This window comes from Uloborus diversus, chromosome 2, assembly GCF_026930045.1.
Source record: "Uloborus diversus isolate 005 chromosome 2, Udiv.v.3.1, whole genome shotgun sequence".
NCBI lineage: Eukaryota > Metazoa > Arthropoda > Arachnida > Araneae > Uloboridae > Uloborus > Uloborus diversus.
In genome coordinates this window covers 3,897,890-3,909,543 of record NC_072732.1, presented here as the reverse complement: position 1 = coordinate 3,909,543, position 11,654 = coordinate 3,897,890, and positions in this window count along the sequence as shown.

The window sequence follows — 11,654 nt, the reverse complement described above, 5'->3', positions numbered from 1 at the left end:
GGCTCTGTTATTTTAGAGACTTTCATTTTCTTCGGATGAATTAAGTTCCTCCTTGTTTTCATGCAAAGTAAATCACGCTGATGTTCCTGTGTGCTTTAAAGGTGCATTAAAATTGAATTTCGAACATAAAATAACATTTTACATAATCCAATTTTTGATAAGATGAAAAGGGCACTATGGTTTATAATCTGGTTATAAACATTCATTGCTTAGTTCATCACAGTTTATTCCTTTTCCTAATTAGTGAATTACGTAAGGAAATTTGTTGCACATCATTGTCGACATTTTTTCGAAGATCATCTATTTTTAACGAATTAAACTTCGTAACTGCTTCATTTTCTAAACATTGCTGTTAGTAGTATTTATGGGATGAACTAACTGCTCGTGGTGTAACATTTTAAAAATTTTAACGCAAATGAATTTGACATGAAAGAAGTGTAAATGTCAAGCTTTTTCTTTTAACAACTAATCGAGTGTTTATAATAATGCACGCCAGAAAAACGTCCACGTGGTCTCACAAATCATCTACACTATTTCTCAAAGAGATTTTTCTCAGTTGGGGGAGAGGGAACGTCATAACTTCCTTAATCGGCACATGTGCCTGGTGTAACTGGTGAGTTGATACCGGACGATTCCTTCTCTTTTCTACCTAATTACACATCCTAATAACCGCCCGTTCAAAAATTAACTCAACTGGGTTGCCTTAGAGGGTCTGATTTAGTTTTACAGTGATCGATAGCATAATTTTGGATCTTCCCCACAATATTCTGCTTCTCCATTAGTTTGCATTCTAAGCAATAAAATTTCATCATTTGCTAAAAAAGAAAACTGCATTTGTTGTTTAAACTTGTCGTACTTAGAAATATTCTAGTTAGTTTTCAACATACTTGGATTCGCAATATTGTTAAGAACTAAGAGGGTTTAACACCAAAATCCCCTTTCGCTGCACTCTTGGCCAGAACACATAAAATGAGGAGCCGAAGTTCTGTTAAATCACCGAACTCCATGTAGCTAAGCTATAAATAAATTACAAGTACCTGGAAAACACATACACAAAAAAAAAGGAAGGATCTTGTTTAAGTGTATTTTGATAACTCCTTTCACTAGAGGATAGGTAATGTTCTCCTGGGAAGGAGGGGGTGATCATAACATCCAAATTTTCTCTTGTTTGGGGGCTGGTCCTAATATCTTACTTGTACATAATACATTGAGATCCTAGGTTTGGCAAGCTGGCTTAAAAAAAACGACCTTTTGTCGATCATTTTACGATGAAGTTCTATCTCCAAGAAACCAGACATTCATCGGTTTAACCATATTTTATTTTAGCCAAAACACTCCCCCCGTCTGGATAACATCAAAACTATAACAACAACCAAAAAAAGACGAAGCAAGCTTTCTTACATAGCTGCGTAGCAGCGTCATCTGAACTAATTAACATAATTTGCAACACACCCCACTTGTACACTGTACACATAAAAGTTCAAATAATAACTGAAATCTTAATTCTAATTGAATGTGTTGCAAACTCAAATTTTACAAACTTATAAATAGAATTAAATTGTTCAAATTAAAGCAACCAATAATTGACCAATTTAACAAATTTTGTTAATACTTCAAATAATAGAATAAATCTACAAACATAATAAATTAATATAATTGAAGAAACTTAAACTTCAAGAGGATACAATAGTTGAATGGGTCTTCTGTACAGTCAATTTGAAGTACGTACCATACAAGAACGTACCCTTCCGTCACGATCCATGGAGTAGAAAGAAGGTTATAAATCTCTCTTGCGTGTGGCAACACTCGAAAACGGCTCAAAAATTTACTTCCCCCCCCCCCAGCATCACTACAAAAAATTTGATGAGGTGCCTTGGACGAGAGGACGGGTTTGCAGAGCACTAGAGCCTCTACTCTTGCTTCCCCTTTCTCCCTATTTGATACACTTTTATTTACGGGGTTACAGTACCTCAAAAATGATGAAACGATCCAAAAAAAAATTTATTGCTTATTTCAAAACAAGAAACTATTCTGAACACAGGGAAAAAGTTTTAATGCTTTAGTTCAAATATTTAAAAAGTTATGAGTGGTTTTAGGCCATGCTCCCTATGTGTTCTTATACAAAAGAAAAACTTCAAATTGCTTTTTCTAGATGTTGTTTTTTTTTTTTTTTTTTTTTTTTTGTGTTTTCATGTCATTAGAATCCCTAAGGATTTTTTTCTATTAAAGATACAGGTTTAAAATAATACTTTTTGCAATTGGGATAACATATTTGACAAAACTGTGCATTGGATAAGCATTTTATAAATTATTCTAATGTTTAGAGCATGTTAAACCTTTAAAAACCAAATTTTTTTTAAAAAGAAAAAACTTTGATTTTTTACAAAATTAATCACAGAAAATTTTCGAATGAACTCATAAGCAAATGAATGCACAGATTTTTAGAGATGATTACAGTGATCGTTTTGCAAAAAACGTTTTTTAAACTAGTGCAAAAATAAAAAAGTCTTAGAAATTTTAAAAAGTTGAAATTTTCCTCAATTTTTTGAATTTTCAAAAAAAGTAAGCTATATTTTTAAATTTTGAAAATAAATTACGAAATAAGTATGCATGTTATGGTTTCAAAGAAATATAAAATTTATATAAATTAAAAGAAATTGCTTGAAAGCTACTGTGACCCCGTAAAAACTATAAAATCGCCCGTCAAGGTATGACGGGTGAAAATCGCTTCTACATTTGAACGAAGCCATTGCCTGCTTGGAGATCGTTTGATAGTTGAAATTGTAACCCTAACTCCAGTAGATGAACCCTAAACTCCAGTAGATAGCGTTCATTGTTGACCACTTCTACGTTTCTTCATTCCCCTGAAATGACACCAGTCTTACCAGTAAAACAGTTTAGTGACTGGATCCGGTTCAGTCTTGTTAAAATAAAGCATTTTCCCTGCATGTCGAACACTACCAAAAAATATTATCACATTATCATGATATGGCTCTTGAGTTTCATTGTTTGTGACGTCAGGAGCGTTACTCGATCAGTGAAGAGGCTATTATATATATGTGAATACAAACTATAATTTTTGCTCGTTGTATTAATATTGTTACAAATTCTGTAAATAGTAATTATTGTAGGAACGTAACCTGTAAATAGTTTCCCGTAATGAATATACAACCCCTTAACATATGGCTCAAGTATACAACCCCCTATTCTTTTTTTTCTTATTTCATTCACTGATTTTATCAACGGAAGTGTAGTTGTAGAACGTCGTAGCAATTTCTGGAATATTTGAGAGATTTCTTTTCGGTGTATTTAAGCCGTTAGCGATGGATAAACAGTTAGTTTCGATTGATATTTCGAACTGAGAGCATTTTGCTCTGTTTATAGCGAGGCATTTCGCTGTGTTGTTTTCGTATTTGGAAGTAAATTCGTGTGTAAACGTTGAGTTTACGGTGTTGTGTGATAATTGCTTAATTGCTGATGAATAATTTAGCAGTTGTTGAAGATCTTTCCTGTACATAGTGTAAATAAATTTCCTGTGTTTTTATCAAGAACTGTGTTTTCATTTCAAGAAAGTGGAAGTCGCACCGAATCCGTTACAATATTTATTAAGAGGCCTTTTTTTGTTATCCTTTGTGTTTCAATGTGTGTGCGTGTTTTTTTTTTTTTTTTTTTTTTTTTTTTTTTTTTTTTTTTTTTTTTTTTTTTTTAAATTCATTATGGAAGTGTTTCCTTCAGGCAAAAGTGCAACTTTTAGTCACTGAAGTTGATGAAATAAGGGAAAAAAAAAGTAACATTGAATCAGAAAATACTTTCATCTTCTTTTATTTTTTTCTACTTTTCTTGAAGAATATAAAATTGTCAGATTTACATTTAAAAAAAATATTCTCGTGTAATCCTTTGCACAGGCAGGAAAATGTGAAGTTTTGTTGCCAGGTTTTGGAAGCGGAAATTTAGCTCTTTAGATTTCAGAATCTATAGTTTCAACCCCCTCCAACCGCTTTCGCTAAATCTCTGCCTCTTCCCTTTCTGACTAGGCCCAAGTTTTCCTCTTAATTTTTTTAAACAAATTTCTTGATGCGTTCGGAGGCGTTTTTACAAGAAATAGCATTTCCTAAAATAGTTCTTAAACACCCACTTAAAAGACCGCGATCACGCCCTATGAGAAACTATAAGCAGGTGTTGGGGAAGATCAACAACACATCTCCCAAAATCGTGATCCGGACGCTTTGTTTTCTTTCCATTCATACCGAGACAGGTGGTTAGTTGCCACCATTATCCACGTAATGGCGTTGCGATATTTTCGCCAACCCCATCTTCCCGATCGAAAATAGCGCGTCACTTGCATAAATAATCACTAAGACTATGATCACGCACAAATGTCTCGCGTCCAGAATCCGTGGTTGTGCATTTCAACGTTTAATGAAGGGGTGTTTGAAAATTCAGCATTTTTATTTTTGCACCAGCGAAATTTTCCAATCTGTTTATTCACACTCGGGTAAACCTTTGTCACGTTTTCTTCAGACGGTTTGTAAGTTTTCTACGTCAACAATTTCGTTTTCGGAATTCATTTATTTTAAAGACGGTGGACATTTGCCTTTTCGTAAATGTGCACTTGGAAAATTGAACTCGTAAGGCATTTTAATGGGTGATCTTTGCCTGGTTTATACTGCATTCAGTGACGGCGATTCGGGAGGGGGGAGGGGCGATCGCCCCCCTACTCCTTTCATCATCAAAGATTGCCTCAGCAATAAGATTTTAATTTCAAAACATTTTGGGTGAGAATTCCCGAACATTGATGTCACAATTATAATGTTTAAATTCTCAATTTCTTCAATTTTAAAAAATTTCCGGGAGAAAATTCCCGAGCGCACTCTCTCTCTGTCCTTTAAATTCAAAGATTACCTAAATTTATGTCATAAAGGTTCCAGTTTAAGGAAAATTCAGGAAGTGAATCCCCCTAGATAGCGTAAAACTGCGTTTTTAAGACTCCAATTAAGAAAAAAAAAATCCAGAGACCTTTTTCTGAAGTTCTCAACGGAAGTTCAAGACTGAGTTCTTAGGATTTCATCAGTTCGAAATAAAATAATAATAATAATAAGGAACCTCCGAACCCTTTCGTTCCACAAGTCAATAAAAGAGAAGTCTGAAATAACGTTTACGTTTTTAAAACGTTTTAAACATTCTATGAGAGACCCCCAAACGCCTTGCTCTAAGTTTGCTAAAGATGGCCTTAATTTATAATAATAAGACATATATATATATATATATATATATATATATATATATATATATATATATATATGTGATATTGTCATATATAATATATCACATATATATGACATATATATATATATGTGATATATTATATATGACATATATAATAATAAGACATTAGTTTAAGATTTTTCTTCCGGGAAGAGCCTTCCTTACCCTTACATTACCAAAGACGGTCCAAACTTCTTCGTTTTTATTATTATTATTATTGATTCGATTTTTATGTAAAAAAAAACATTCGGGGACAACCCTGGAAACTTCTCTCGGTTCCCCAAACGTTGACTAAACTCTACTAAATCGGCGTTTTTAAAATTACTATTCCAAAAAATTTACACGAGAGAGCATCAGAAGCCCCCCCCCCCCCCCCTTGTCACTCAAGATAGCCTAAAGTAGTGTTCAACTTCCAAAAAAAAATTGCTTCCACACTTATAAGCCCCACTCGCCGTCTCTACGTGCATGTTGATCAGAGCAAGTAAAATATAAGGGAATGAAATGTTGAATATGGAATCTACATAACCTGTTTCATATTTGTAATATTTTTTAAGGAAACAAAACACTTGCACATTTTTCCAAATAAATATAGCTTCATCCAGACATTTATTGAACTTGTAAATGAATTGATAGAAAGCCTGAAAATAATTAAGGTGATGCAAAAAGCACGCTCAAAGGGTCGGAACAGCTGAATGCGGAAAAGTTGTGTACCATAACTAGTAAGAAAAGTCTAGACTTTTAGCATGATCACATATTTTTTTCCTCAAATGTTATATTTTTATTTTTGTTGAAGAAGAAGAAGCTCAAAGCAAACTCCTCATACACGACATTGTATCACACGGAGCCTATAAAATGTAGGTAAAAACCGAATTGTTCAAAAACGGAACTTCTTGTTAGAATTTCTACATGTCATTATTATTTATAGATTTTATAAGTGACTTCTTTGAACGTTAGGACAAAAAAGATGGCATTCTTCGTGAAACTCTTAATGTTCACGGAATCTTGGGGGTTTCGCGGAGCGTAATGTAAGATGTGTATGATTAAATTAAATTGAAAAACCAACGTAAATAAAGCGCAAATTTACACAGAAATAAAGCATACAGCTATTTCAAGGCTACAATGGAGCCACTTTATCAGTGCAAAAACTCAGCACACAACCAGAAAGATTGGTTGGTTGTCGTCTCCTGTCGTGAGTTCCTATTGGTTGACCTGTTTGCTAAACATACCGATGTCCACGTGGTTGACGTGCAATTCTCTCATGACTTTCTGGTTGTGTGCTGAGTTTCTGACTAACGAAGAGGCTCAATTGTAGCCTTGAAATAGCTATATGCTGTATTTATGTGTAAATTTGCGCTTTTTTACGTTGGTTTTTCAATTTAATCATTTTGTAGCACAAAGTGTATTTGATCTTTTTTCATTTAATAATGTAAGGTGGTCTAAAACAGACCATACATCAACACAACTGTACACAAAAATGAAAAAGCTATTAATAACCGCTGAAGAACAACACAGGTGGGCCAACAAACGCTCTGTGGAAATTTTCCAATAGATTAGAAAATACTTCGCAGCAGAAGCCACTGCGCAAGCATTACTTAAAGGAAACTAATGTGTTTAGCGGAGCTACACGACATGTAATTAACCGATAGAAAGATAATGAAAAACTAGAAAATTTATAATGCAGCTGCTCATTAAAAGAACATTTTTTGTTTGATGACCTCCCTTTTACGCTCACATTATTTATTGAAATCGGATTTGTTAAGGAAAAACTGCTTCGTTTGCCAAAATGTATTTTGATTATGTTATGTTTTACAGGAATGAAAAAAGTCACGATCGCTTATACTGCTCGAAAGTTTCAAATAAGCTGCGTCATTTCCTTGAGTAAATATTGAAAATTGTGACAACATGCATTTTTTAAGTAGCTTATGATCCAAATTTAGGAATAAAACTGGTGCTCAAAGCAATATTTTGAAAAGGAAATGCGTAGATGTGCGTTAAGTCGCCTTTCAGCGGAAAAAAAAAGTTTGACTCAACTTTCACTCAATGCCAATTACTAAATAGTGTCGGTGAAATAGCATATTGAATTGCTTTCGTAACGACTCTTCTCATCAAAAATATTTACTATTAGCGGAAAATGATATGTATATTACGATGTTCACAAAATAAGATATTTGTTATTGTTAAAATATATTTGCTACACATTTACTGATGCCTTATAACAAAGAATTCACAATGGTGTCAATGAATTGTCCATTTGTGCATTGAATATACTTTTATTAAATCAACGAAGAGAATTTAAAAAAAAAAAAAAAACGAGCTGATGTGTGCATCACATGACTTCCTTTTACTCCAATTTAATGTCATTTTCTCATTATTGGCAGTTTTAATATGATTCAATAGTTTACTCTCTAAGTATCACCAACAGTGGCTAAATTAAAACCGGATTAAAAAAAAATTAATTAATAAAAAAAATCGCCAAATTTGTCGCCAAGTTGGCGACAAAACTTGGCGACCAAAAGACTGGCAAAATATCGCCAAGTGTCCGCCAAATTATAACACCACTTGAGTTTAAATCGAAATTAACAATGATTCCCCCCAAAAAAGGGGCAAAAGACCCCCTTTGGAGCATCCGAATGCAACCAAAAAGGACATCTAGACCCCACTAGGAGTCTACGTACCAAATTTCAACTTTCTAGGACATTCCGTTCTTGAGTTATGCGAGATACATACGCACATACATACGTACATACAGACGTCACGAGAAAACTGGTTGTAATTAACTCGGAGATCGTCAAAATGGACATTTTGGGTATCTGTACGTTCCTAGGCACATAACCACGTGTGGTCGAGTTGAAAAAAAAAACTCAACATTCATTTGGGGGTAAGCAAAATGGAAATTAAGGCCGATTTTTTGGTAAAAAAATTTTCACGAATACAATACTTCCTGTTTGGTAAAAGGAAGTAAAAATGTACTCAAAGGAATATTTTGAAAAATAAATGCGTAGGTGTGCGTTAAGTCGCCTTTCAGCGGAAAAAAAAGTTTGACTCAACTTTTACTCAATGCAATCACTAAACAGTGTCGGTGAAATAGCATATTGAATTGCTTTCGTAACGACTCTTCTCATCAAAAATATTAACTATTAGCGGAAAATAATATTCATATTGTGACATAAGCAAAATAAGGTATTTGCCGTTGCTAAAATATATTTGCTGCACATTTTCTGATTCCTTATAACAACGAATTCACAATGGTGTCAATGAGTTATAAGAGAATTAAAACAAACAAAAAAAATCAAAAATCGCGACTTTCAAATGGGAACTGGTTGTGATACATTTTCATCACTAATGAAGGTTTCTTTGTACTTGTAAGGTTATTTTTTCGAATGTTGCTGCGTATTGCTTCCTCCTTATTCCCAGGGTTATCCATTCCCAAGGTGCTAAATCCATTTTTTCGTATAGCCTCTTCTATCACCAGATTGAAAACTTTGACTGGGCCTGCCTCCAAGAGGCATCTGGGCTTTTATAATGCGATATTGGACTAGGAGTGATTTAGCAGAGATCTTTCCAACCAAATGAAAACTTAACTTACCTTTTAACATGCTGCGTATTCATTTGACAGGGATGCTGAATGTTTTCTGAAGTTAAAAATCCACCGACTGGGGCTGGGGTTCGATCCCTCGAGCTTGTGTGTAAGAGATCTACACCTTACTGTTAGTCTACCCTGTAGACTTTCTCAAAACGTTCAGGCAAGTGCAATGATTTCTTCCCTCGCTTCCAAAAATTTAACAGAGTCATACATAAATATTTTTTAAAAACCTTTAATTTACATTATATGCATATATTTCGTAGTTATAACAATGAATAGCAGGGTTCATGTGGAGTACATAACTAATAGGAGAAGCTCCAGACATTATAGCAACGCCAAAACTGCACACATATAAGAATAAGCATTGCAGATACCTGTTTCGCGGAGACAGAGAACTGCTTTTTTAGCAAAAAATAAGCTTATGGATGAAAATACATTCGCAAAATGCTAAATGATGTTCATCGCAGTCTCGAAACACGTCTCTGCAATTTTTATTTACTGCTCGTGAAATTCGTTCAAGCTGTCATAAAAATGTAAACTTTTCCCACAACAGTCAAGTTTCAACTATAGCGTAAAAAGTTCATTTACATTTTCAAATTAAACTACTGAGCAACATAGGTATGAGCATGTTATTACTTATGCAATTCACTGAACAGCATGTAGTCTAGCACTAATTACAACACTAAAATCATTCCGATCACAGTTAGTGGCTATCATCACAGCACTTGATCGTAAAACACCTACGATATACCTTTCGATCTCATCTCTGATCGTTTTTTTATCTCGCTTTTATACGTTAGGATCTTCCGCGTTGCAGAGTATCCTTGAAGCAAAGACTCTCAGGAGGGTTCTTAGTCGGCGAGTCGGTAGTCGGTGGTTTGCGAGTCGCATGTGACTCAGTTTGTACCATACTTGCGGCTCCTGAGTATTTTAATAGCATCGAATATAGTACTGCCGTCAGGGGCAGATCCAGAATTTTTTGAAAAGGGGGTCAAGTTTCAATGGTCAGCGTGTAAAAAAATCAGTTAAACAGGGGTGCCACCCCCTCCAAGGGTGATGGCGTACCCCCTCATAGATTACGACCCCCACCCACGAAAAAATTAAATCAAAACCCTTTCAAATTACCCCCTACCCCTAAATTTTTCAATGGCGTAACCTGTGTCATGGATCATATTCCCCCAAATTTTCACTAAAAATCATATTTCTTTGGCAGACAGGCTGGTCACGTTACCATATTAAATACTAGTTGGATGCATTTATATAAATATTTTATAGCACACAAACATTGTGGTTTGAAGTGGAAGAGTGCTCTGAAAAAACTTTAAGCTCATTAGATGTGATTATTCTTTTGAAAAGGAACAAAAAACTCATAATAGCAGAAGCCCAGTAAACGAACTCAGTCATATCCTTTGGATTACGACGTATTGGGAAGAAAAACCTTACAGAACGAAGCAAAAAAGGGAAAACATTAATTCCAGATACTATTTTTTCGGATCCAAAAGTTTGAATAATAATCATTAAAAAAATCTTGTCACAGGGGGGGTCAGCTGACCCTTTGACCCTCCCCTGAATCCGCCCCTGACTGCCGTAGAAAGGTAAGGGGCAGTATCTGCAATTTTTTTAATTTTAATTTTTCATTTTTATCATCTGCTGTAATTTGGTTTTGTTGCATTAATTGCTTCTATGGATTCCTCTTAAAAAAAAAGTCAAATTCCAAAATTTCACTTTTGTTATTATGGAATCCAAAACTCGTTTTTCCAATATATCTAAAACTTGTTTCTGTAGATACTGCCCTTTAACTTCCCACAGCAGAGTGGAATTCCAATCATCCGAATGAATTGGGGCCGCACCCTATTCGAAATTAAAAAAGAAATCGGATAATTGTATTTTGTCTCGTAAAAAAGGTCTATTTTAATTAATCAGTGTATGCATGTTGAAAATGGAGGAAAATAAACTATTTTCATAGACGGAGAGATTTTAATTTCTTTATTAAAATTTAGGCCGCCTATGCCCTTACATAGTTTTGCGGAAGGAGGAACAAAAGCATGCTTAGACATTATTTTTCGATTTGAAGTGCACGTAAGTTTCCGACATTGTTTTTCCTGAAGGTATGAGAGCGATTCGGATAATCTGCGATTCGGATAGTCGGTATTCGGATAATTGGAGTTCCAGCGTAGTTAACTGCAATACTGCTATCTGCTCTAGAGGTTGCTAGAAAGAACTACTTGTTCATGAAATAAGGAGCTTAGAATACTTCTGTCTGTGGCAGAAAAGGACGAATAGGGAAGTTTTCGATTTTTCAATTTTATTTTTATATGATAGAGTAACATGTATGAACATCATAGGTGAAAAAATTTTTGCGATACGATAAGTAGTTTTTTTTTAATTAATTTTTAAAGTTCAAGCGCCTGTGACGTCAGATGGCATAGGAAGTGACGTCCGATAGGAGAGAAACGCTAGCGAACCGGTTCCCATGTCATGGGAGAAAAAAAACGTGCATTCGACTTCGAAGATGAAACGTAAAAGGCTTATCTCCTCGCGTTTCTGGAACATTAAACCTCTCATCCTCTCGGAAATATTCGAATTTCCCCATTGATATTATTTGAGGAAGATTATTTAGATTGTGCTTTAACGAATCCGGCCTCCATAGTGTGTTCAAAAGGATTATTGAATTTCTAAAAAATAAAAATATCAGCGCGCTCAAAATGTCCCTAGCGAAAACAAGGGATCTTCGGCGGAAGGCTGACCATTCGCGCCCTGTGACGTAGGCTCGTGACGTTTCAGAAGAGCGCACTTTTGCGCGTGG